Source organism: Rhinolophus ferrumequinum, chromosome 5, assembly GCF_004115265.2.
Source record: "Rhinolophus ferrumequinum isolate MPI-CBG mRhiFer1 chromosome 5, mRhiFer1_v1.p, whole genome shotgun sequence".
NCBI classification, from domain to species: domain Eukaryota; kingdom Metazoa; phylum Chordata; class Mammalia; order Chiroptera; family Rhinolophidae; genus Rhinolophus; species Rhinolophus ferrumequinum.
Genome location: NC_046288.1, coordinates 18,165,832 through 18,193,763, shown reverse-complemented (window position 1 = coordinate 18,193,763; position 27,932 = coordinate 18,165,832). Strand labels below are relative to the sequence as shown.

Sequence of the window (27,932 nt, the reverse complement as noted above, 5' to 3'; positions counted from 1 at the left end):
ATGTTGTGAATCATTACACCGTGTAAAGTAACACGTCCAGTGAATTGAAAATAAGAATTGTTGAAAACAACACCCATCTCTAAATAGGACAAATAATCAGAAGTTCAGATATACTATAAGCAATGAATGTAATATTTGCTTCAAGGGTGGAGTTATATGGCAACTGTCAATTTCCAAGAAGAGGGGAATACATATTTTTTAATATATTGATTAAATTTATTGGGATGACATTGGTTAGTAAAATTACATAGGTTTCAAGTGTACATTTCTATAACACATCATCTATATATATTGCATTGTGTGTTCACCACCCAGAGTCAGTTCTCCTTCTGTCACCATATATTTGACCCCCTTTTCCCTCTTCTACCACCCTCACTCCCTCCTCATCCTCTGATAACCACTAAACTGTTGTCTGTATCTATAAGTTTTTGTTTGTCTTGCTCATTTGTTGCTGTCAGTTTTATCTTCACTTGGTTCTCGACTTTTTCTGTCTCATGCATGACAATCTCAAGATCCATCCATGTTATCGCAAATGGCAGTATTTCATTTTTTTCTTATGGCCAAATAATATTCCATTGTTCATACATACCACATCTTCTTTATCCAATCATCTACTGAAGAACACTTTGGTTGTTTTCAAGTCTTGGACACCGTGAATAGTGCTGCAATGAACATAGTGGTACATATATCTTTACAGATAACTGTTTTCAGATTTTTGGGTAGATTCCCAGAAGAGGAATTTCTGGATTGTATGGTAATTCTATTCTTAATTTTGGAGGAACGTGCATATTGTTTTCAACAGTGACTGCTAATTTACATTCCCACCAACAGTGTGTGAGGCTTCCTTTTTCTCCACAGCCTCTCCAACAGTTGTTATTATTTGTCTTGTTGACGATAGCCATTATAACAGGTGTGAGGTGATTTTTCACTGTGGTTTTGATGTGCATTTCCCTAATAGCTAGGGAAGTTTAGCATTTTTTCATATATCTGTTGGCCGTTCGTATGTCTTCTTGGGAGGAGTGTCTGTTCAGGTCCTCTGCCCATTTTTTAATTGGATTGTTTTTTCTGTTATTGAGTTGTACAAGTTTTTATATATTTTGGATATTAGCCGCTTATCGGAGGTGCTATTTGCAAATGTCTTCTCTCATTTGGTTGGTTTCTGCTTTGTTTTGTTGATGGTTTCCTTTGCGGTGCAGAGCTTTTTAATTTGACATAGTCCCATTCATTTATTTTTGCTTTTACTTCCCTTGCCTTTGAGGTCAAATTCATAAAATCTTCTCTGAATCCAAGGTCCATATACTTAGTATTTACACTTTATTCTGTGCAGTTTATTGTTTCAGGTCTTATGTTTAGGTCTTTGATTCATTTTGAGTTAATTTTGGCACACAGTGACAGATAGCAGTCTTTTGCACATGGCTTTCCAATTTTCCCAGAACCATTTATTGAAGAGGCTTTCTTTTCTTGATTGTATGTTTTTGGCTCCTTTAACGAAAATTATGTGCCCGTATATGTGGGTTTATTTCTGAGGTTTCAATTCTATTCCATTGGTCTATGTGTCTACTTTTCTGCCAATACCATGCTGTTTTGATTCTTGTCACCTTGCAGTATAGGTTGAAGTCAGGGAGTGTGATACCTCCAGCCTTGTTCTTTTTTCTTAGGATTGCTTTGGCTATTCGGGATCTTTTGTGATTCCATACAAATCTGATTTCTGTTGTTGTTGTTGTTCTATTTCTTGTAAAAAATGCCTTTGAGATTTTGATGAGGATTGCATAAATCTGTGTATTGCTTTGGGTAATAATATACCAGTTTAACTATGTTGATTCTTCCAATCCATGAACACGGAATATCTTTCCATTTCTTTGTGTCTTCTTCAATTTCCTCTAATAATGTCTTATAGTTTTCAGCATATAGGTCCTTCACATCCTTTGTTAAGTTTATTCCTAGGTATTTTATTCTTTTTGTTGCAATTGCAAAATGAATTGTTTTTATTCATTTCTTTTTCTGAAATGTCGTTGTTAGTATATAGAAATATGATAGATTTTTGTACATTGACTTTGTATCCTGCAACTTCACAGTATTTGTTTATTGATTTTAATAGCTTTTTTTGGTGGAGTCTTTAGGGTTTTCTGTATAAAGAATCATGTCACCTGCAAAAAATGACAATTTAACTTCTTCATTCCCAATATGGATGCCTATGATTTCTTTCTCTTGCCTGACTGCTCTGGCTGGGACTTCCAATACTATGTTGAATACGGTGGTGATGAGGGCATTCCTGTTTTGTACCTGAACATAGGGGAAGCTTTCATTTTTTTACCATTAAGTATGATATGAGGTTTTGTTGCACTTGGCCTTTATTAAGTTGAGGTATTTTCCTTCTATACCCACTTTATTAAGAGTTTTAATAATAAATGGATGTTGTATCTTGTCAAATGCTTTTTCTGCATCCATTGATATAATCATATGATTTTTATCTTTTATTTTGCTTAAGTGGTGTATCTCACTGATCGATTTGTGTAACCATCCTTGTACCCCTGGAATGAACCCCACTTGATCACGATGTATGATCTTTTTAATGTATTGTTGTATTTGATTTGCTGGTATTTTGCTTAGGATTTTTTGCATCTGTATTCATCAGAGATTTTGGACTGCAGTTTTCTTTTTTGTGTGTGTTATCCTTACCAGGTTTTGATATCAAGGTAATGCTGGCCTCATAAAATGAGTTAGGACGTATTGCTAAAAGAGTTTGAGGAGGACAGGTATAAAATCATTTTTGAATGTTTGGCAGAATTCACTAGTGAAGCTATCTGGTCCTGCTTTTGCTCTTGGGGTGGTTTTGGATGATCATTTCAATTTCCTTACTGGTGATTAGTCTATTTAAATTTTCCAGTTCTTCGTGATTCAGTCTAGTAAGGTTATATATTTCTAAGAACTTGTCCATTTCTTCTAGGTTATTCAATTTGGTGGCATATAGTCTTTCATAGTATTAATGTATGATTTTTTTCTGTGGTATCCATCATAACTTCTCTTTCATTTCTGAGTTTATTTGTATCTTTTCTCTTTTTCTCCCTAGTGAGTCTAGCCAAGAGTTTGCCAATTTTATTAATCTTTTCAAAGAACCAGCTCTTTGTTTCATTACTTTTTTCTATTATTTTTGTTCTCTATTTCATTTAGTTCTTTTTAAGATTTTTATTAAAATATAGCTAACATACAATATTATATTAGTTTCAGTGTACATCATAGTTATTCAACAGTACCCATTTGACACTATACTGAGTTATTATCACATTATTGATTATATTCCCTATGCTAAAGTATTTCATTTAGTTTTGCTCTAATTTTATTTCCATCCTTCTGCTGACTTCGGGTTTCATTTGTTCTTCTTTTCCTAGTTCTGTAAGACATAATGTTAGGTTGCTTATTTGGGAATTTTCGGTTCTTGAGATAGGCCTGCAATGATATAAATTTCCCTCTTAATATTGCTTTTGCCTCATCTCTGTACTTTTAATACGATATATTTTCATTCTCACTTGTTTCTGTTTATTTTTTTATCTCTCCTTTAATTTCTTCTTTGACCCAGTCATTCTTTAATAGCATGTTGTTTAATCTCCACATATTTGTGCTTTTTCCTGATTTCTTCCTGCAGTTGACCTCCATTTCAAAGCCTCATGGTCGGAGAATATGCCTAGCATGATTCCAATCTTCTTAAATTTGCTGAAGCTAGTTTTGTGTCTCAACATATGGTCTATCTTTGAGAATGTTCCATGTGCACTAGACAAGAATGGATAATCTGGTATTCTAGGATGAAATGCTCTATGAATGTCAATTATGTCCATTTGGTCTAATGTATCATTTAAGGCTGATAGTTCCTTACTGATTTTCTATTTAGATGATCTATTCATAGCTGTCAATGGTGTATTTAGGTCCCCTACTATAATTGTGTTTATGTCAGTTTCTCCGTCTAGTTCTGTGAGTAGCTGAATTATATATTTTGGTGCTTCCTGATTGAGAGCATATATGTTGATAAATGTTATGTCTTCTTGTTGTATTGTCCCCTTTATCATTATGAAGTGCCCATTTATGTCTCATTACTTTTTTTATCCTGAGGTCAGATATAAGTATGAACACATCCACTTCTCTCTGGATGCCATTTGCTTGGAGTGTCAATTTCCACCCTTTCACTTTGAGTCTGTATTTGTCCTTGTAGCTGAGATGCTGTCTCTTGGAGGCAGCATATTGTTGGGTTTTGTTTCTTGATCCAATCTGATACTCTGTGCCTTTTTATTGGTGTATTCAGTCCATTTACATTTAGAATGATTGTTGACATATGAGGATTTTCTATGGCCATTTTATCTTCTGTTTTCTGGTAGCTCAGTGTCTCCATTATTTCTTTACCTTTGTGTTTCTGTCTGATATTTTAGTTTGATGGTATTCTATGATTTTTTTACTCTGTTCCCTCTTTTTTATGTTACTATGTCTTAGTTCTAGATTTATTTTGAGTGGTTACCATTAATTTTATGTAAAAGAAAGTTTCATACATACAGTAGTCCTTTTTCTTCAGCATGCATCTTATTCCCATTCCCCTTTGCAAATTCGGACCTTTACTCCCTCCCCTTTTATGGTTTTGTTGTCACAAATTATCCCTATTTATGCTATAAGTTCATTTTTGGGTTGCAGTAGCAAATTGTCTTCTTCTTTTTCTTTTTTTATGTTTTTATCTTCTTCACCTTTTATGTTATGTTTAAGTGTATAGTGCCGTGTTCTGTGTAAGGGTTGCCATTTCCTGCTTCTGTGTGTCTGTTAGTAACCCTGCTCATAGTTTTGAATCCTTTTGTCTTTTTGTCTCAGGTCAAATAGCCTCCTTCAGTATTTCCTGTAATTCAGGCCTTGTGGTGGAAAATTCCCTCTGCTTCTGTATATCTGGAAAGGTCTCCTTCATATCTAAAGGATAACATTGCAGGATATATTATTCTTGCTTAGTAATTTCTCTCCTTCAATAGTTTGAATATTCGAGGAATAAATATTTTAAATGACTTTTATTTTCCCATTTCTTTAATTTTAAAAATATTTAGAGACATTTTTAAAAACTCTTCATCCAAAGCTTATCCTTCCAGCTTCCTTTATTATAAAAACAAGTGTTAATTAAAATGTAGCATATGTCTCATAAATGTAAGTTTATCAACAAGAATCAATAATATGAACAGGTGACATTACCTATGTTTTACAGAAATGTAGCTGTTTGATCCAATGTGGAATGTTCCAAGGCTTTGTAAAACTTAAAATCTTAAGGAAACTCCAAGGGGTAAATGGAATAGAACTTAAATGGGAAGAGAACAACCAGGGTCCAGGCATAATTCAATAAGAAATCAGGGACTTGGCAAATCCATAAAAAGGATGTGCTATGTTTTCATTGGACAGTCCTTCCAAAGGAGAACTTTTTACACTTAATATCATTTTGCATTAAAGAGCTACTTGGTCACATTTTCGTATCTGTAACTCATTCTGATACTGTGAGGCAAAAAAGTCCACATTCCTATTTTACAGCCGAAGAAGCTGAAAAATGAAAACTGATTCAAAATGAAAACACTCATCTGTCAGTATGGACATTCCAACAATTGGGTAAGTTCAGCACTAGCTGTGTTCTCCTTTCATTGAAATAATTCCCTTCGGTTAAATTTGATAGTTTTCTCACTAAAGACAACAGAAATCAAATAGAGGTGTGTCGACGAAGAGTCAGTATTACTTAGGACCAATAAATACTGCAGGTGAGCGCTGTGGAGCTTAAGTACATCGCTTGCCTGAGGATTTTGTAATTTGTGTTCAACTGTAGTATTTATTAGAATTTGCTGACTGACACACATGATGAGGATATTTTTGTCCTTGTCCTTCAAACACAGCAAGAATATTACAGATTATATCATTTATTCTTTCAACATGTACATTAAGTCCTCACTTAACATCACGTCACTGATAAGTTCTTAGACAGTGTAACTTTAACCAAAACCACACCTAGTGAAACCAATTTTACTATTGACTAACTGATGTAAATGAGAGTTCCATATTTCTGGTCACAAAAACATCACCAAACGTCTAAATAAAGACCCCAAACACTTCTAATGGTAAACATTGAAATAAAGGTAAGCTACACATACATTGAGGAAAGATTAATAAAAATGAGTAAATCATTCTTTTCCAACTCAGCTATTCCAGCTTAGAGTCGCTAGGGGCCACAGCCTATTTAGGGCACAAAGTGGGACTCAACCCTGGACAGGATCCCTTCCATCACAGGGACACACACACACACACACACACACACACACACACTCAGATGGGGACAACGCAAACATGCCAGTTCACCTAACGTGCACATCTTTGGGACGTGGGAGGAAATAGGAGTCCCTGGAGAAAATCCACACAGAAATGAGGAGAACGTGCAAACTCCATATAGACAGTGGTCTGGCGGGTAATCACTTTTTTTTTCCTTCTCATCAATGTTATAATGAAACGATGTTGAAGGAAATGTCATTCAAGGACTTGCTACAAGGACCGTACTATGGCAATTTGTGCAGTGCCAGGCATTCATAGGAAACATTTTTTGAGCACCAAAGATGAGGCTGAATAAAATCTGGTCCCTGACTTCATGGAACTGGCAGTTGAGTGAGAGAGCCAGACAAGAAAATCAATAATTTCCATAGAAAGTGACAGGCACCTGCAGGAGCCAGGCACGTGGAGCTAGGGGAATGCAGGGAAGGGCAAACATATCAGATCGGGGAGAGGGCAAGGCTTCTCAGAGAAGCTGACTTCTAAGCTGTCAGGAGCAGAATTTAACCATCTCCGACTCTGACTTCAGTTCCCAGCACTGAGGTAAGACAGTACCTCCTGACACTGCTTTTCTGAGTTCTTGACACTGTCTGTCATGGCCAGATATAGTGCCTGTGTTTGTTCTGAGAGAGGGAGAAAGAGAGAGAGAGACACATAGCAAACAAAGAGTGAAAGCTCATTGCAGACAGGTTCTGGAAGTTGCCAGGCATGTCCGGGGGTATGAAGATGACCACCCTGTGCCTGAGCAGTCTGCATCCTGACATGGGTATAAAATGTAACCTGTGACCACCCTTTCTCTTTCCTAAACAATGGCACATGGAAATGATGTCTCCTTCAATCCAAGGAAACTTGTTGATCCAAGCCAGTGACAGGCTGCCTCTGCCACCAGTGAGGGCAGTGAAATGAAGGCACAGATCCCAGTGCTCTCCCAGAAAGTAGGGCCAGACTCGTTTGCCAGCTCCTTACAGTGACTTCTCTACACAGACCACACCAAGTACCCCAAGGCTTCCACCTTCCTAGAGGTAGGACACATCTGTGATTCCGCTCCTGCCTCTTTTGGGACCCCATTCCCCACCTGGTAACTCTGCCAAAGATCTGGGAAAAAAGTATAAGTTATTACCTTAGATTGTCCTCCAGGGTCTCCTCATCGGAAGAGAAGGTCCCATTGCTAACACTCTGGGGAGAGTGACTCTTCTTTCCTGTGAACGCCTCCCGGGACAATGAAGTATCTTTCTTTTTCCTTTTGCCAAACAACTTCTTAAAGGGCTGGAATTTGCCTCCCTTCTTCTTGTCTGTGGATTACAAGATAAACATTCACTGCAGTTTGACTCGGCTACACCTCGGAGCGTAAGAGCAAATTACAACTGAGCTGCCTCCAGCCCAGGGAGCCGGGGCAAAGGGCAGCCATTGGAGTGACTGAGCGACCAAGCCCTGTGCCAGGAATGTAAGGGCCAGGGCCTATCCATGCACAGTCAGGAGGAGACCAGCAAAGGGCACAGTAAGTTCTCTGCCTTCCTGGCTCCCAAGAAGCACCTGGGGACAATGTGAAGGGGTTCCAAGCTTCACGGTGGCAGGTGAACACCACCCCGTTGCACATGCCACACAAAGGGGGTATCTGCTTTCTTTAACAAAGCAGATGGCCTGTGCCCTTCTCCACGGAAGAAGCTGAGGAAAACACATAAGCCAGACAGGTGTTTAAGAAAATTTATATATGTATATAATCTCCTCTGAGAACCACTCTGTTTCAGCCTTTGTTAGACACATAAGAAAACTACTAACTATTGGCATAAACTTTGCCCTCAATTCCCTCCATCCCCGTATAGTTCCAGTTTATTTCTCTTGTTTCCTTTTAAAATCTACTATGAAGAGCCCCAAAGGAGTTGCTATGAACATCTTTTCTGTATATTACTTCATCCAGTCAGGACCCAGGCTCATGGCCCGCATTTCTTACAGATATTTTAGGTAATACCTTTCAGTTCTGCTCCTTCAGACACAAATTCCTCCACATCGCTCCACTCCTACTTAGGAAAGGAAAGTATAAATCACCCGACACCAGAAGCATCTTCTCAGATCTTTCCTTTTCTTTAAGAAGTGTAAAAAGCCACTTATCAAGTGGTCAATCTTTTTCTTAAATTACTCAACCCTTACTACGCAATCACTGCTCTAAGAACTTTACAAATATTAACTCAATCCTCACAGCAATAGGATGAGGTAGACACTATAAACATCCCCATTTTACAGATGAGGAACCTGAGGCATAGAGAAATGAAATGACTTGTCTGTGTCATGGGAAACATCTCTTGGAAGCTGGAGTCAGGAGCTTTAAGGGAAAAGGAAAGATGAAATCTCGAAACATGTATAGAAAAATCCCTGTACAAAACACAAAGGTATGAGACCCCAAATGAGAGTATCAGAGCCCCCAGAACTTTGCTGGCCAGAGTCTACAAGAAATCTGTGTATAAAAATGAGGTTTAATGAGGTTCCAGGTAGTCACCTCATTTCCTCCGGGGATCTTAAATTCTGGTCTTTCTGAGAGAAAATTTGAAGTGAGGAAGAAGTGGTTTAGACCACTTTGTCCTAAGCAGTGGCAAAGGACAGTGAGGAAGCAGACAGAATCATCCCCAATTACAAAAAGACAACATCTGGGATCTTACCATAAGTGCAAACAGACCTTCAAATATCAGCGGTCTCTGAAACAATGTTGTATTATATCACATTTAAAAGAAAGGAGATTTCTGACATAATCAGATATCCCCCATACATAAGGCTTTGTGCTAGGCAGGCAGTGCTCAAAAGTTAAATTTTCATTATATATTATTTAAAAGACAATAAAGTATGCAATACAATTGAGATCATATTGCTCAAAAATGGTAAAAAAAAATTGGACGCTTTGATTTCAGAATGTTTGTATATTTCAATGCTCATTTATTCGGGAGTAGAGGCCAGAGATTTTCATGACACCTACTTTTGGTTCCCACGAGTAAAACTGCCAATGGATAATTTTAAAAAATTATAAGCAGTGGATTTTGAAGACCATCAAAGAACATTAGGCAAGTGTTAAAAGAACTGACCTTATATAAATGAGTCAATTAAAAATTTTAAATTAAAAAGATTTCTATATGGTGCCACAGGTATCATTAAATTATTATATAATTGGTCTTTGGTATTGACAGATGCAATAAATGAATAGTTCCTCTATGACTATCCAAGGCTCAAAATCTCTAATGACACCATCATTGTAAATGGTCAAACAGCAATTATTGCTACATTTCGCTTATTTCTGAGATAAATTCTTCCTTTTCTCCTTTTACATCAATGGCCTTTTTCCCACTGCAGAAATATCTAACCCCACATTCTGTAATCAGACATATTCTAAAAGACGATAGCAAAATTCTAAAAATATCAGTTATGACATCACTACCATCAGCCTGGGCCCACAAATCTAGCTTTTAATCTAAGTTGAGAATTTTAGATTACGTCAGAATTTATTGATAAGGAAAAAAATCATCACTTGCTCTAAAGTCAAGGTGGATTTCATGGTGTTTAGTTGAGCTGGAACCAAGGAAGTTAACTATAATTAAAAACAAATTAGTTTCTTGAACAGATCACTTGTAATATATTTAACTCATGGGCGACTTGGTCTGTGTGGTCACCCAAGAAGGTTGATGGGGTCCTTTGTGTTGCCTCAGTGCCCAGCATGGTGGCAGCCACCATACAAAATATGTGTTGTGTTGCATCAGTCATATTGTTGGGCAGACAGAAAGTCAGCGGAAGCTGGAAGGAGCTGAATCCAAACACAAGGATAAAGACAGCCATGGGAGGATGCTAAGCTAGGGAAGCCCGAGCTCGGAGAACTTGGGGGCTGCCTGCAAGCACAGGATGGCGTCCTTCAGGTGCTCCATCAGTAGCGCTGGCCTGTTTGAGGACTGCTTGTGAAGCAGGCACGCTAGCACTTTGTGCTGCACCTTTTATGGGCAATCACTTGGCATGAGACCGCACATATCCTGGAGGACGTGTCAAAGTCCAAATATCAGGTAGAGCACTTCTCAAGTAATACTCAGAAAAGGCTGTTTCAGCAATGTCTTAGTTATCAGGAAGGTAAAAGAATAGTAAAACCTGCCTGAACTATCCATCCAACAATAACCAATCCTCCTTACCATGAGAAAAAAAGCCTTTGAGTCCTTAGAACACCAATTTCTTTGGAAGAGGGGTCAAAACATAGAAATTTACAAGGTGTTCCAAAGTTTTAGTGTTTGCTCACATCTCAGTTATAAAAAATAATTTCCTCCTTCCTCATTTCCAAAATTAAAAACAGCTTTTCTGTCAAAAGTATCTTTACATTTTAAATAAAATTTAAAAGTTTATTTTTATGATTATTTTACTATTGACTGTGGCAATTAATGTTCCAGGACTAATTTATGGAAAGACTCAGTAATTACTTTTAGGCACACCCTACATTCAGAGAGCAAACTGTGATTAAGCAACATTAATAGGGAATAAACTTTATAAATCAGAGAAGGAGTTATACTCTTATTTACTCAATTTCCCAATTTTATTCTGAAAATTTGGTATAAGATCTCTCACATCAAAAAAGCAAGTGCCTAAATGTTATGACACATTTGCAATTTTATGCCACAACGACCATAATGAAAACCTAAGCATGTGTTTATAAATATGCATTAAATAAACTATTTTATGATCAATTTATGATTTCGGGGCTGTATTAACAATCTGTCTTCATAGAATCAACTGGATTAAGTGCATGGGCATCACTAGCAGTTCTTTGCTTGACAAATAACACCAACTGTTATTGTGAATATTTTTGTACAGCTGGGGCCTAAAAGATCAAAGCAATTTTAACAATGCAGTAAAACAGAGCACTTCTGCAATGTTAATATGAAATATTCCAAAACATAATGGCAAGTGAAATATAGTTTAGCAAAGTCTTCTCCAACATGAGGGTATTTAACACAGAATTTTATAATTCTACAACACAAATTTACTTTTGCTGGGTGGTTGGGGCAGCAGGGAGAAGAGCAGAGGGAGAAGGAAGAAATGTTCTCTCTGTTAAATTTGTTTTTTCACTGGCTTCAGCTAGTTAAGGGTTAAGTGTGTGGGCCCCAGAGATAAGAGTAGTTGGCCGGAGTGCTGATCCCATCTCTTACTGGCTATGAAACATCTGCTTACCAGCCTCTCTGGAAATGTACCATCTGAAGCTGTAAGACTGAATTTATAGGAGAAAAGGAAGTGGGTGACACACTGTCTTAATAATTTACCATTTTTGTGTTGCAATTTTTTACATGAAAGACCCTATATACGCATGTACACTGCCTTCAGGGACCACAGTAATTTTCATTCTTTAAGTACTGAAATGAATTAATTTATTTTCATCATCCAATAATTACTTTAGGGATTTTTTTTATTCAAAAAACTGCTTCATGTCCATTGTTTCATGCATAAAATTATATAATTGCTAGTTTATATAGAAGATTCTAAAAATTAAAAATCACTGGACAAGTCAAGCAAATCTGATTCATTTTCCTTTTGTCATAAGGATGCAAATGTTACATTTTCATTTCTAAGTCTAAAATAATAAAAACATACAATTTCTCTGTATTGGATTATTTATATGGTATGCTTCCAAATGAGAAACGGAATTTCCTATCGTAGTTCATTTGGAGCATCATAAATGTCTTAGTCAGGGGTTTCTCAGAATGTGCTCTGTAGGTCGGTACCAGGTTCTTATTCAAAGAACAGTACATTTGAGAATCCAGGTAAAATAAAGTTAAATATGTTTCTTAACCATGAGACCTTTCAGAGTTGTTAATATGCTGCAATGTTGCTCTCCTAAAGAGCACAGAATATGCAGTGCTTCCCAAACTTGTTTGGCTACGGGAACTTGCCTTTCTGGGTATCCGTCATGACTAGTGTTCTTCTGAACATGCTCTGGGGAACACTTACTTGCCTTCATCATTTCTTTCAAACATCTTTTAGTTTCTTTACATATATTTCAAACACGGACCTCCCCTAAACTCTGGAGTACACTGCTCAACAAACCTGAGGTGAATTGAAGTTGACTGAAACATTTTGGTTAAAGAAACCTAATGTCTTAGGTCAAGTTCTGATTTCAAACATGCATGTAAATAGCACACATTAGAACAGGGTACACAGCAACTGTCTGAATCCGATAATTTTACTAATTTAAGGGGAATTTTGCAATGCTTTTCTTAGCTCTGGAACATCAGAGTACTTTTGAGAAGAAACTGTTCAGCTAATAAGATTACCAGAAGTGCCCTAGGATGCACAAGTATTTGGTGGCTATCACACTTTTACCGACCCCTACAATCCTCGTACACTTCAATTAAGAGTAAGGATTTGGCAACACATCAGACAGACTGTGTTGTTTGGTGCCATGTGGACTGAGAGGAGAACTGAGATTCTACTTCCAGAGAGGAGGAAAAGGGTACCGTGGTAGCCTGTCAAGTTACATGGGGGAAGAAGAAACAGTTTTCTCCTCTTCTCGGGAAGCCTGGGGAAGATATTTGCTATTGTGCTGATTCAGAGAATGAAGAGAAAGGATCAATAATCCTCTTTTAGAAGAGAGTGGGGGTCCTTGGAACAAATGGTGTGAGGCCCAGGGCTGGTAGTGGCTATAGCTTTCACAAGTCAGGGGTCCTGGACAGTTGGATGGATGGGACTTCTAAGGCAGGACTAGAGCTTGGATTTCCATTCCTCACCCAGAATGTCACTTTCTTCCTTCTCAATATGATAAAATTCTATTCATTTCTCAAAACCTATGTCCTTGGAGCTTTTCCCAAGTCCCCAAGGCCAGTGATAATGTATCATGCCTTCCTCCAGCTTCCATGCACTTGGCTCATGCTTCTGTCATGCCACACCACGTGTTAGGAGCTGAATGGTGGCCACCCAAATTCATATGTCAAAGTCCTAACACCCCACTACGGTCAGAATGTGACTTTATTTGGAGATAGTGTCTCTAAAGAGATAAATAAGGCAAAACGAAGGTCATGAGGTGGGCCCGACTCCCATATAACTGGTGTCCTTATAAGAAGAAATTAGGACACACAGAGGGAGGACCATGGGAGGACATAGGGAAGAGACCGCCATCTGCCAGCCAAGGAAAGAATTCTCAGAAGAAACCAACACCGATAACACCTTGATCTTGAATTTCTAGCCTCCAGAATCAGGAGAAAATTAATTGTGTTGTTTACGCCACCCAGTCTGTGGCACTTCGCTATACAACCTTGGCAAACTAATACACCACCACATTACAGTGTGGTATTAAAGAGATCACAGTGAATCCACTGTTTTGTGACTCTGTGCCTTCGTATCTTTCGTATCTTCGTATTGAAGAAGTTCCTCTTCAATCTGGAAGGCCTTTCTCCAGTTGCCTAGAGAACTCCTATCTCCCCAAACACATTCCAGGTGTCAGGGTCCCTGGAAAGCCATTCTTGAGTACTCCCGTCAGAAAGAACGATTCCCTTCTCTGTCTCCGTTTGTGCATGTACAGACGCCTGTTACAATACTGCAAAGTGTGCCATAGCTCCTGGGTAAAGGGACTGGGTAAGATCCCTGGGTACAGGGACTGCACCTTGTTGCTTCTGCATGTACAGCACCCATCATGATGCCTGACAGACAGCAGACACACATTAACATGGGTCTACGGTTCCGTAGCCCCTTAGGGCCAGAGCTTTTTTAGAAATCAGAATTTTTCAGATTGCATAAAGGTATATTTAGACCCCAGTGGGGTCTGTGACAGCACTTTATAATCAAATGCAATATTTCTGGAAAACATCTCTATTCAACTAGAGTTTTGCTAACAAATGAATTTGTGCCAAACTTACAAAGAACTTTGGGGATTCTGAAAGTACAGATAAAGGATGATGATCTCTTTACACAGTACAGTCAGTTCTGCAATCACACTTGTTTTGAAAATGCAAATTTGTTCCAGTGTGATGGATCAACACGATCTCATCCAGGAGGAACACTAAGCGAATGCAGTTACTGCACCCGCTGAACGGAGGTGTGAAGGAATATGCACACACACGTGCATCGTAAGTACCTACTAGGTACCCAGATTGACACCTGTGCTATGCGATATACCCACGCACATGTGGTGTTCCAGTTTTCTGTCCAATTTCAGGGGACCCTCCTCCCACCACCGCTCAATAACCCACAAGCTGCAGCCCTATGATGATGCTCCAGCCCACAAGTAAACTTCACTTCTTTTTCAAGGTAAAGTGCTATATTTATTGTAGTATTTATGAATTTTATTACTATTTAACATGCAAAATTATTACGTTTTTAAAATTAGGTTCCCATCCTTTTAAAATACATCACTGATAAGTTTTTTTGTGTTGTGCTACTATCCCTTTTTTTTCATTAGCCCGTGGTTTTCATTCCATGATTTTGCATAGCACGTTGATTTTTAGCAATGCATACGTCACGCTATAGCAGAATCGACTGCATATCTAAACAAAACCTATTGAATTATGTTTGTACCTAGGTCTACACACAGGACTTATTAATTAAAATGACAACTACTTGGCTGTTTCTTGGGCCCCCTATTTCTTGAAACCACATCAATTTTTAATTTTTCTAGTTTTCCCCATTGGTCTATCTCAGAACTCCCTTTAATACGTTTTACAACAATTCAAAAGAGAAACCAAACAATATTTAGAAATAGTAACAAGAGCAGATATGATTTTCAATGTGAAGTCTCAGTGTTTGGCCATATTTCTCCCACATACTAGAAGATGTGTGGGTGCTGGCTCTTTTCACTGCCAGTTTCTGCCACTTGCGTTTCAGAGCGTGCTGTGCAGCAATGGCCAACTTTGAGGGGAAAACATTCGCAGGGGGAGCTGCCTGCTACCTTGCCCTGCATACTTCGTGCTGTAGCAAACTACTTCAGCAAAAAGACACCTCCACACAAGGGCTGAACACATTAAATTCATTTTAACTCAACACATATTATTGAACATCCGACACCTGGAGGATGGGTGCAGGGCTCAGCTGGCAGCATGGATGAATTAGACGAAAAAAAGCTTTAGGAACATCTGAGGCTGTACTGATTAGGGTTTAATCAGAGAAATAGAACTGGGGATGTGTGTGCGTGCGTGTGTGTGTGTGTGTGTGTGTGTGTGTGAGTGTGTGTGTGTGTGTTCGTGTGTACAAGACATATTAGGAAATCTATTGCAAGGAATGGGCTTAAGCCACGTGTGGGCTGGCTAAGCAAGTCTGAAACCCACAAGGCAAATCATCAAGAGGGGAGGCTGGAATTTGTAGGCACAGGTTGAAGCTGCTATTTACAGGTGGAATTTCTTCTCTCAGGGAAGCCTTAGCCCTGTTTTTAAGGCCTTTCAATTTACTGAATCAGGACCACCCAGATTAGCTTGAAAAATCTCCCTTACTTAAATCAACTGATTATGGACTTTAATTACCTCTACAAATACCTTCATGGCAACAGCTCAATGAAACAAAATTTGTGTTTGATTAAATAACTGAGGCCTAGCTAAGTTGACACATCAAAATGACCATCACACTCCATCCTTTGTCAACTTGGCACCTGTATGCATTTCCTTAAACCATACTTAATCTCCAAATAAAATCAATAACAAAATCATACTTCCACTAACGTAATACAAATATTCTACGTACATTTGAATGTCCACGAACCCATTCCCCAGATGATGCAAAGTCCTTGGGTGATGTTCACATTTCGCCTGTAACTTATATACTGAGATTTGAAGTTCTTATTAATACATCTTATGTCAGATTATAAGGAGATAAGAGAGGGAAGGAATACAAAAACATTTGGTTAATATATACAAAAAAATATTCATAACAAAATAAGGAAGAAACACACAACTACGAGATTCCTTGTTTCTGCAACTGGTCATGTGGTCGTAGGTGGTCTTTACAGGCCATTGGTCTCCCACTATCTAGTCCATATTTCTTTTGCCCTCAACAAGGACTTCAGCTGGTTGTGGTTCTTTGCCTGGTGAGGGGACCCAAATGTGGATTTCACCATCCGGCCAAACCACTGGCACTACCTCTGAACTGTTACCGACTTGTACTTCTGGCCATTTCTCCTTATAAGCAAAATGAACAATCAGATGCACTGATTGACGTTCTGGCCACTGGGAGAATTTCCCTTCACCATTGTTCTCCTAGGGCTGTCCCAGAGTGGAGTTAAAGCATTGCAGCTTTCAAGCAGTGCCTCAATATCATGCAAAACTTTCCACAAACCAGGCCTGAGTTTTCTCTTCCTCAGTCAATTAGGCATAGGGAACTCTCCATGAGGCCTTCGGTGCAGCTGGGAGAGAAGGTAGCGTAGCAGGAGTGGAGACATGGATATTTGGGCCACTTCTTCTAACTTACTTGTGCCTTCAGGGCCTGCTTGAATCTGATCTCATATGTACCACTTCCTTTTGATAACGGAGTGCTGCTGTGCATGCCCAGCTTTATGGAGTGTGAGTCTGACAACACCCCGTTTACGATGGGTAGCTCAGGTCACATGGTAACTTCGTGGCCCCTGGTTAAGCATTCAGTCTCTACTAACACCTATTAGCAAGCCAAAAACCTGTTTCTCAAAAGGTGAGTAGTTATTTACAGAGGATGGCAAGGTTTTGATCCAAAACCCTAAGGGCCTGCGCCGTGATTCACCCATAGGAGACTGCCAAAGTCTCCAAACAGCATCCATTGATACTTCAAGCACGATCTGCTAGATGATATGGCCCAAATGGCAGAACAGTTTGCACAGCAGCTTGGACCTATAGCAGAACCTTCTCTTGCTCTATGTACTACTCAAAATGAACAGCTTTTCTGGTCATTCAGTAAATGGGCCAGAATAGCACTCCCAGATGAGGAATGTGCTGCCTCCAAAATCCAAAGAAGCCTACTTGGCGTTGTGCCTCTTTTGGAGTTAGGATGGGCCAGATGCAACAACTTATCCATAGAAAGGATATTGAGACATGCCCCAGACCACTAGGCCTCTATAAATTTTACTGATGTGAAAGGCCCCTCAATTTCACTGGGATTTATTTCTCATCCCTAGGCACAAAAATGTCTTACCAATATATCTATTATTATTGCTACCTACTGCTCACCAGGTCCAATCAGCATATTGGCAATTTCGTAGCCTCTATGATATGATTATGTGTTATTGATTCCTTTTAAAAAATGAGCTGATTTTTAAAAGATTCAGTGTCTCAGTTTGCTACTCTATCAATCTTGAATAGTTAACAATTTCAAAGTCTGTGTGTCTTCACATTGGAACTTCATTAAATTGAAAGCTTGATGGTACTGATACGCCAGAAACGGGCCCTGAAGAGCGTAATGTTTATTGAGGACTGTTGAGTAGAGGACATTTAGTAACTTGTGTGGCTATAACTGGTTTTACTGTAAGTGGTTACAAAGCTGGAAATGATGAGAAAAATTGTAATAATTATTGATAATACAGAGATTCAACAAAGGTTAGTTAGATACTTAGTTACAGAGTGCAAAATGATTTGATTGATTAATATACATATTTTTTAACCTAGGGGCAGGTGTAATCTTAGTTCCTGCTGGATAACAGATGAGTTTAGGGTTACTTCTCAAACCATGTCTCACTACGTAAAAGTTCTTAGAGATGAAAGACAGAAGCCCCTAGTTACACCATGTGAGCCTCGGTTCTTGACAAATCTAACAGGAATTCTCAATGGTACAGTGGGAAGTGAACCAAGGTCAAAGTAACACTAATGTGTCTTGGCTTCATCAGGCAAAGTGCTAATTGCTTACTCAGTAGATGACCTATGAGATATAGACCCAAGTGGTAGCTAAATGAAGCCATTAGTGTTCGTATGGTCTAGGAAAGGAGTGAAAACTCATCTGGTCCTCTGTGCCTTCCTGTGGGTAGAGCTACTCTGATATCATTTCTGAGAACAGAAAAAAGATACTGTTTTAAAAGACTTTCAAATGAAATTCTATAGACTGTGTCAGTATTCTAGGTTGTGTCTCACAGTCCTGTCAGGCTATTCTTCTTTGATCTGAATCCCATTCTCTTTCACTGATACTAAGTTTATTTCTTTTGGCTCCTTATTCTGTTCTCATTGGACAGCACTGCGGCAGTCTTTTGAGACTCACTGTTCTCCCAACAGATTCCTCATTCCCAGAGTATCTTAGACAACAGCTCAGACAGGTAGTACACTCACTCTGGCACTGTCTTTTTCTGCGGAGACAAGACACAACCGCTACCTGTTTGGTAAACTTTCCATTAATTTGTGCACCAGATATTGGTGGACTAAGTGACGGTCCGATGCTGGATTCTAAGGCACAATGATTCAAATTTCCATTCTTATCTTGGATATGTTACCTTTTTGACTAGTAACCACAAGGTTTGAGTGATGTGGAAACGGGTAACAATCCAAAACTCCCCTTTGTCCTTTTATGGTTGGGAATCACTTTTGTGAGGTAATCTAGGTTGTGGTGACAAGTGTCTTTGAAATGCACGTGTTTGCCACACAAATCACTGTCCAAAGCCTTCAAAGCAAGTCACAGGAGCGCCACAACTCACATCAGGAAACCTCACAAAGGTAACTCCTGAACCACAAACTTATGGCTTGAATTTTGTTACCTAAATGCAGCTCCTCTGAGCAAATATTTCTGCTTTTTTGTTTGTTTTAGCACCACCCAGTCCAACAATGGCTAAAATTATGACACTTTTGTTTACTATTTCTAAACAACTAGTAAAAAAGCTTTTCATTTCAAGAGGTCATACGAACATAGGGAAACAAGCCCTAGAGTCTTGAAGATCTGTGTTTATTTAGTCACCTCTGCCATTTACTAGCTTCTTGGGACCTCAGTTTCCACATCTGTAAAATAAGGTGACTAAACCGTATACTAAGGTCCCTCCCCATTCTAAAATTTTACAAACTATTTCTTTAAAAAGCTAGGCAAGTTTAAAATATATTCTGCCACATATAACTTATAACTCTTTTCATAAATTATCTACCAATTATATTTTTTATGCTTTCTCCTTTCCTGGTTTGTCTCCAGATTATGCTGGTTTTGTTACCACCAAGCTTATTTAGCTAAAGTGAGCTACTTCAGGGCTTGGGAGAGGCAATAACATAGTCGGCAAGTTGGTAAAAGAGAGCCAAGTCATTCCATCTCTTCATGTCAAGACCCAGGTCCATATTCCTAGGAATGACAATGCTGATGGAGAAGGAATAGTGTCATGGTCCCAGGGTCTGAGTCTCCCAAGCCCACAACCCCACTGCCATCCTGGGGTCTGACTCACAGAGATTTTTTGAGAATAGTGACTAACATGTGAGAATCAAATCTGGGCAAAACATGTGGACCAGCCTTCACACATACTTCGAGGATATCGAATACTCGAGATGACACAAGATGACACTTAGGGATCCTTTTAAGTCCTGAGGGGAAAGTCAGATGGGCCCCAGACAGCTTCAGACTTATGGGCCAATGATACAAGCGAGGACAGCTTTAGTCACTGACCAATTCTGCCCCAGTAGATTCAGATTTTGTTAGCCCTGCATTTGTCTGTCTGCTTTTCTTGGTGTCATATTCAGGAATACACGCCCTACCCGGACTCTTACTCACCCTTGTGAATGACCCTGCAACTTTATATCCTATCTGCTACACTCAGCCCATCTGTGGTGAAGCAGTCACTCTGCCTAGCACAGCCCAGCGCCAGCTCTGCCAGAGCCTCGTTTCCATAGTGTTCACTGCAGATCTGGAGCCGTGACTAATGAACAAATAGTTACTGCAGTCCTACTGTGTGTAAAGCACAGAGCTAGTGCTGGCATATCACAGGAATTCTTGAGTTCCTGATGCTAGCTAATACTCAAAATTTAGAAGGAATTAGTAAATTTAGTTAAAAAAAATTAGCCAGTTGTTTTTAAAAATTCACCAAGTTTTCAAGATTTTGGCCTCCTATCAGAAAAAGTGGGAGTCTTGCTAGCGGAAAAACACTGGTTGCAGCTGCTAGGGGTCTCTCTACCGGAGGGTCTAAAGGGTTTGGTGATAGCGGCAATGGTCGTGATGTGTATGAATGTGTGTGCAGGGGAGATGGAAAGGGGGTGTAAAGTCTTTCCTTGAGGGCGTGTGAAGCCCAGGGAGGTTTGGACTAAGGGAATTTCTGTGCTTCAAATAGTTGGTGACAGCCCATTTAGTGAACCCTGCAATCAATTTATTGGGCCATGACCAAGCATCCTTGAAAACTAAGTAGAACAAAACAGAATAGAGTGGAATATAAAATACAGTGAATACTATTTCATGAAATTCTTTTTTCAAGAATTTCATGAAATTGTATGTTGATGTGTGTGTGTACACAACTTTATACACATATGTTCTGATATAAAACATATTTCTTGCTCTAGATCAAGTCAAAAATATTTGAGAAGTGCTAATCAAGAAAAATTACCACCTGTCCCAGAAAGTTAGGCATTTCGATGCAAGAGTAAATAACTATTTATCAACACAAGTCATTGCATATGTGGCAGTCACTTTGGCTAAATGAAGATGAGAAAGCATTGCATGCAAAAACAAGCTGAGAGCTGCCAAAGCCAATAAATAAGCTCTCTGACACTGCCAAAGCCAGAGCTGATGTTCATACTGCTGAAATCTCTACTTTGGCTTTGATCATTATGCTTCTCGAGCACAGAAACTCTATCTCAGAATTCAATAAAATCTCCTACTTCCTAATTAAAGAAGGAAGAAAGCTTTATCAAACTTAAAACTTTGTGGCTGCTGAGCTTGGTTTTGGAGCACAACTTAAAAATTCATAATTTGGCACATAACTTTTAAAAAGTATTATGTTTTACCTTTGGTATACACTTTGCCTTCAACAGAAAATTCCTTCAATATAATATTTCATGCAGGAAATCAAATCTGCACGCAGCAGATTCATTTCTGCTGAATCGCATCATTTGATATTTTTCAAGTGCCTTTCACGTAACAATTTCAAAGAGTTGGGAATAACGGTGAAGTCAGTACTTGCTTTGCACATCAGACTAGAGAAGCTAAGTTGGCTGAGCAAGGTCAGATGCCAAGTAAGTGAAGAAATCAGGTCTCTGAACTCTAAGCCTGATCTCCAGCCATGTAGCCAGGCAAGTTCTCAGATCACAAGACAGACTGTTGAGGAATACTCTATTCTTCTCCATCAGTTTCAGGGATTTCTTTCCTGGACCAATATGCATAGTACTGAGGAAGCCCCAGGGTATTAAGCAAAAGACTGAAGGAGATCATTCTGGAACCGTTACATGGAAGTACTGAATGATGCTCCTTCACAAATCATGTGGGAAATTTTAGAATCTGTTACTGACCCCCAGAGCTGCACAGAATGAAAACATGAATGGATTCAAGAAATCCAGTAGACACAATTCATTAATGATAAATTCCCAATGGGTTATGGAAGACACTTAAAGGTATTTCATTGTCTGTTTGGAATTAAATGAAGTTGATAGCTGAGGGGGCACATGCTAATTTTTCCCCACAAACAAGAATACTAGCAAACTTTATTAAACTGTGGCTATGTGCCAGGCTTAAAATTTTTACATGTAATATTGCAGTCACATTTTATAGATGAGGAAACTGAGGCACGGAGAGTCAAAATGATTTTGCCCAATGTTACATGGCTAATAAGTAGCAGCGCTGACATTCAAACCAAGTCTGTCTAATCCCAGATACCATGCTCTTCACCATTTTGCTGTTTTCCAAAAGTATGTCGTGGTGACACTGTTGGATTGAGAGCATACTCTGTGAGACATATGAGCTTTGGAGTCAGACACTGGGTTTGAGTCTCAATTCAGTTACTTCCTACCTATGAGACTTTGGGCAAGTTCCATAATCTCTTATGTCTCTTGCCTATAAAACAGGGATAATAATAATAATAATAATAATAATAATAATAATAATAATACACAGCTTATTGACTTGTGAGGATTAAATTAAATACTTCATATAAAGAAAGCACTTAGCAGAATGTCCAGCATATAGTAAGCACACACAAAAAAGAAAAAGCTATTATAATGCTAGCTAGTATTAAGAAATTAATTGAATTAATGAATGGGTATGTGTTGACCACGATGTGGCATTTCTTAGTGATTGTGAAAAAGACGAAAGAGGAGGGAGAGGAGATGAGTGGGGATATATAGAGGCAAAATGGGAGAAAGAAGAGAATGAAGAGGAAAAGAGAAAGTTAAAGAGCTTTAGATATTTTTCAGACTAATTCAAACTTATTCAGAAGATGTCAATAAGGTTTCTTTATCCCATTTCATCCCAATCTCAGAACACATTAAATCCCACTGGCATGTAGTAGTATTCTAGATAGCAAGAAAATAATGTTAACCCTCTTTCAAGTTGCCTATGATTCTAGACAAATACCTAAACAAGTAATGCTGCTAACATATCAGCTACTCGGGCAATTATAGACACATATACAATTTAAAATGAGAGTTCAAAGAACCACAACATAGGACATTGTCCTTTATCATAGGAAGACTAGAAACCAACTTGTAGCCTAATAATGGCACTACACACAGGTGTGCTGCTAGGCTCTGGGATAAAAGCATCTTCCTCCCTCTAAAATGACCCAAAAGGCCTTTGGGGAGGTTTAGACTTTAGTAGACTCTGAAAGACAACTGCCAAGGTAGGTGCCCGGTATTTTAGTGAAATTTAGTGCCTCTAAATAATTCACTGAGCCTTGATTGCACCTTAATATTTAAAAACCCCTGCTTATGTCATCTCTCCAAGGAGACTGTAAGCTCCATAAGGGTAGCGTTCCTGTTCCCTGCTTCCTTGCACTCTTTATGTGACCACCTAATTGTGGTGAGAGTAAAGAGGCACTCAATAAACACTTCCTGGCTGAGTTGTAGTTCTGCTTCACTTAAAGTGAGCAGATTGCCAACAGTTTGAAACAGTCTTTTGTGTCTGAGGACCACGCGTTTCCTAACATGTGCATTTGTCCTAGTAAGACGCCAGTTCTGACTCCAGGTGAGTTATTTCAGGAAGTATTTTTTAATAACTTGAATGAAGGAAGCTCTTTGAAAAACAAATTGCACTGCACCATCCTCTGCAAGGCTCCTGACTTTTCAGTGGGAAACAAATCACGGTCCTGGTTTGGCTGCAAGAAGAGCCTGCATCAGGACGATAAGCTGAGTATTCTTTAATGGGATCCCACAGCCTTACCACTGGAAAGATTAATTCCACATTCTGGCACTGCGCTGATGTTTTATTCATTTACTTATTTATTTTGGGGGGTGTACCACACAGAGTCCTCAGCCTCGCAGAATCCACTCTTCCATGTTCTTTATCTTGATAAAATACTGTGGCATGCTGTAAGTACCAAGCGTCCTGCACAAAACCCGCTCCCAAGCTTCCCAGGAGAACTCTCTAGATGAGTTTTCCTCTCCCAGTTATTAATTGGAAGGCTTCCAACTATGGGGAGAGAGGAAAGGAGTTGAGATTTCTCATAGAACTCCAAAAGCCAAAATGAGCTTTTCTTTGAGTTACTGTCAGCTGCCATTCAACAACTGCCAGGTCACACAAATGTAAAAGTCACAACATAGGAAATAAAGCCAGGTAAGAAAACTCGATAAGCGCAATAGTGTGTCATTGTATAGAATGGATGTAGCAAGAGGGACTCAAGAACTTCAAAAAATACTGAAGACTTCTGGGCCCCAGCTCTTAGCTTATGAGACAGAAAGAGAAAAAATGTTTGCAAAAGGGTCTCACGCCACACTGATTTTCAGCTTTTCCCACAAACCTCGTGAAAGATGACGGTCACAGCACACCAAGCTTGGATTTGCCCTATTGACAATGTGTCCCTTTCTCTCACATTCAGCAAAGTGAATTAAAAGGCAGGCAAATGGGAAGGACTTACAGAGGGCTAACACGGCACTCTCACTTTTTTGAGAACTTAGATAATTTACTAATAATAACAGAGAGCTTGGGGGATACACCATTGTAGAAAATTGTTGCCACAGAAGCAAGAAGTTGGAGGCCATCCTCTGATGTCATTAAAGGTAACACTAGTTGCCTATTTTCCCCCCAATTCCCAATTTCAGAAGGTGAGTCCAGGGCCTTTTCTTCACATTCCACACACTTACCTTCTGGGCTGACTGAAGCCTAAAGGTTTCCAATCAAACATGAGATTCTTCCATCTGGTAAATTATCCCAGGCAAAGACACTGCAACATGGGAGGATGCATACATGGCCTACTTAATGAGCTCCGTAGGGCATTACAATCTTACCTACACTAAGACGCAGGGGAGGTACAGGTACTGTCGGGGTGGCTTTGACATAGTTCTAATAGCAGTAAGGAGAAAACGGCTAATGGAGAATTCAACTCAGGGTTCTGCCCTGGTTGCTTGGAGAAACACTGTGTACAGCAGCATAACTGCCCTCCATGCTACTGTGCACGATTTCTGTCCTTACCCTGAAGTTATCTATATGTCAACTAACCTCATTTATACTCACCTCCTGCATATGACCCTGGGTGAAGATATGTAATTTTATTTTTGATTCTAGTGTGGTGTTTTTTTTGACTTTTAAATTATTATTATAATAGTTTCAGGTATACAAAACAACATAACTAGACATTTATACCTCTCACAAAGTGATAATCCCAACAAATCTACTACCAATCTGACATCATACACAGCTATTATAATACCACTGGCTATATTCCCTATGCTATACTTTATATCCCATGACTATAAATAAATATATATATATATTTATATTTATATGCGTGTGTGTGTGTATATATATATATATGACACTCAATATTATTTTGTATTAGTTTCAGGTGTATAGTGCAGTATTTAGGCATTTATATAATCTATGAAGTGATCCCCCCAATAAGGCCAGTACCCAACTGACACCCGATATAGTCTTTACATTATTGATTATATTCCCCACACTGTATGTCACATCCCTGTGATTATTTTGTGACTACCAATTTGTACTTTTTAATCCCTTCACCGTTCTCACCCATCCCCCACCCTCTCTCATCTAGCAACCATCAGTTCGTTCTCTGTATCTCTGAGTCTATTTCTGTTTTGTTTGCTTATTTATTCTGTTCTTTAGATTCCACATATAAGTGAAATCATATGCTATCTGTATTTCTCAGTCTGAATTATTTCACTTAGCATAATATCCTCTAGGTCAGGGGTGTCCACACTTTTTTCAACGGTTTTCACCAAGGGCCATATGCGGTAAAATACACAAACGGCCGGGCCACTCACTCGAGGTGAAGTACGTATTGCCTCACCTGGTTTATTTAAGTAAATTAAATATATTTTTGGAATTTGCTGCGGGCCAATTAACAATGGATCATGGGCCGCAGTTGGCCCATGGGCCGCAGTTTGGACACCCCTGCTCTAGGTCCATCCATGTCATTGCAAATGGTAAGACTTCATTCCTTTTTTATGGCAGAGTAATACTCCATTGTATAAATGTACCACAATTTCTTTATCCAATCGTCTATTGATGGGCATTTCGGTTGTTTCCATATCTTGGCTATTGTGAATGGTGCTGCAGTAAACATAGGGATGCATATATTTTTTTGAATTAGTGTTTTGGATTTCTTTGGATAAATACCCAGGAGTGGAGTTGCAGGGTCATAAGGTAGTTCTATATATATTTTTGTTTTTTTGAGGAATCTCCATACTGTTTTCCATAGTGGCTACACCAATTTGCAATCCCACCAACATTGCATGAGGGTTCCCTTTTCTCTGCATCTTCCCCAACACTTGTTGTTTGTTGATTTATTGATGATAGCCATTCTGACAGGAGTGAGGTGGTATCTCATTGCAGTTTTTGTTTGCATTTCTCTGATGATTAGTGACATTGAGCATCTTTTCATATGTCTATTGGCCATCGTATGTACTCTTTGGAAAAATGTCTGTTCAAGTCCACTGCCCATTTTTCAATTGGATTTTTTGGGGTTTTTTTTGGTTTTGAGTTATAAAAGTTTTTTATAAATTTTGGATATTAACCCCTTATCAGATATATCAATGGCAAATATCTTCTCCCATTCAGTAGGATTGACTTTTTATTTTGATGATGGTTTCCTTTGCTGTGAAAAAACTTTTTCATAATTTTTTTTATTATTAAAATTTATTGGGGTTACAATGGTCAACAAAACGACATAGGTTTCAAGTGTACAATTCTATAATACATCATCTATATATTGCATTATGTGTTCACCATCCAGAGTCAGTTTTCCTTCTATCACCATGTATTTGATCCCTTGTACCCTCATCTGCCATCCCTTCCTCCCGCCTTAACCCTTGATGACCACTAAACTGTTATTTGTGTCTATGAGTTTTGTTTCTTTGTTTGTCTTGTTCCTTTGTTACCTTTAGTTTTATATCCCACATATGAGTGAAGTTATATGATTCTCGACTTTTCCTGTCTGACTTATTTCACTTAGCATAATAATCTCAGGATCCATCTATGTTGGTGCAAATGGCTCATAATCCTTTCATTAAGAGATATTAATGAAAAAGGAAGAGAGGTTGAGAGGGAAGCGATTAGATAATTTAGTTCCATTCAGCATTTTCTAGTTTCAGAGGAAAATGCCATCTCAGGGAAGTTTTATTTCCCCGCTCTCTGACAAAATAAAGATTTGCTGAGAGCTGCATTGCAGAGCATGAGATCTGGCTGGGCGCTCAAAGCAGCAGGGTGGGGCTGGCAATCACAACCTTATGGACCCTGCAGGCCTTGGTCAATGCCTCCTGCCCATCCCCCTCTCTACCTCGGGCAAATGCCAGACATTACTTTCAGCAATAAACCAAGGCATCACGTGAGTAACACATCATAGTTTATATATTCGTCTGAATGTTATTTAAAAGAAGAGAGTAAAAAAGCAATTAGATGTATGCTAGGAAAAGAAAATTTGTCTAGGCACCAATGACCTTATAAGTGCAAATTATTTGCAACCTCAGCCAAACATTGAATGTTTGATTTTTACTTCGTTTCTATGAAGAGCAATAGGAGTGTTTGAGATAGACTATCGGTAGCAAGGTACCATTAGGTATTCTGATCTTGTATCTGACTTCAGGAAACACTTGGTCCCAGCCAAAGCAATGACTCATCCTCTGCTTGCAAGTGTCACAATAGGAGCTTGATTTGCTGCAGTCAAGCAAACAGTGCAACAATCCTTAGGAAAAAAAAGCTCTGCTCTAGCATTTCTGAAAGATTAATTAAAGTCAGTGCAGAAAATGGAAAACTACTATCACCATTTTACATTAAAGAGAGATGACCAAAACACAACTTAAAAGAACTAAAAGCTTTACTTCAGAAAATCAGCAAACATTTCTCCATTTGTTTATTTTGGGTGCTATTGTTTTATTTTTGGGTTTTTTTTTTTTTTGGCATGTAGTGAAATATTATAGTATAGGAACCAGACCCCAAAATATTATTGGAGAATCTAAGATTATTATTCTACGTAGTCATTCTAAACAAATGATGAAACTGCTAGCAACTACGGTATATACCAAAGATAATTGGTAGAGACCTTTAGATTCATACTTTCACTCCACGATGATAAAGACTTTATAGAAAGCACTAAGATATACCTAATA

General features: G+C 38.8%; 1 protein-coding gene across 9 annotated transcripts in view; it reads right to left on the bottom strand.

Moving 5' to 3' along the window:
- Positions 1–27,932, bottom strand: part of CRACD (capping protein inhibiting regulator of actin dynamics) — a 256,852-nt gene that overhangs the window by 58,384 nt on the left and 170,536 nt on the right. For all 9 annotated transcript variants that reach the window (XM_033105791.1, XM_033105797.1, XM_033105789.1 and 6 more), the window contains one exon: positions 7,439–7,610. The gene's annotated coding sequence lies outside the window, so the exon portion shown is untranslated. The remainder of the gene's footprint in view (positions 1–7,438; positions 7,611–27,932) is intronic.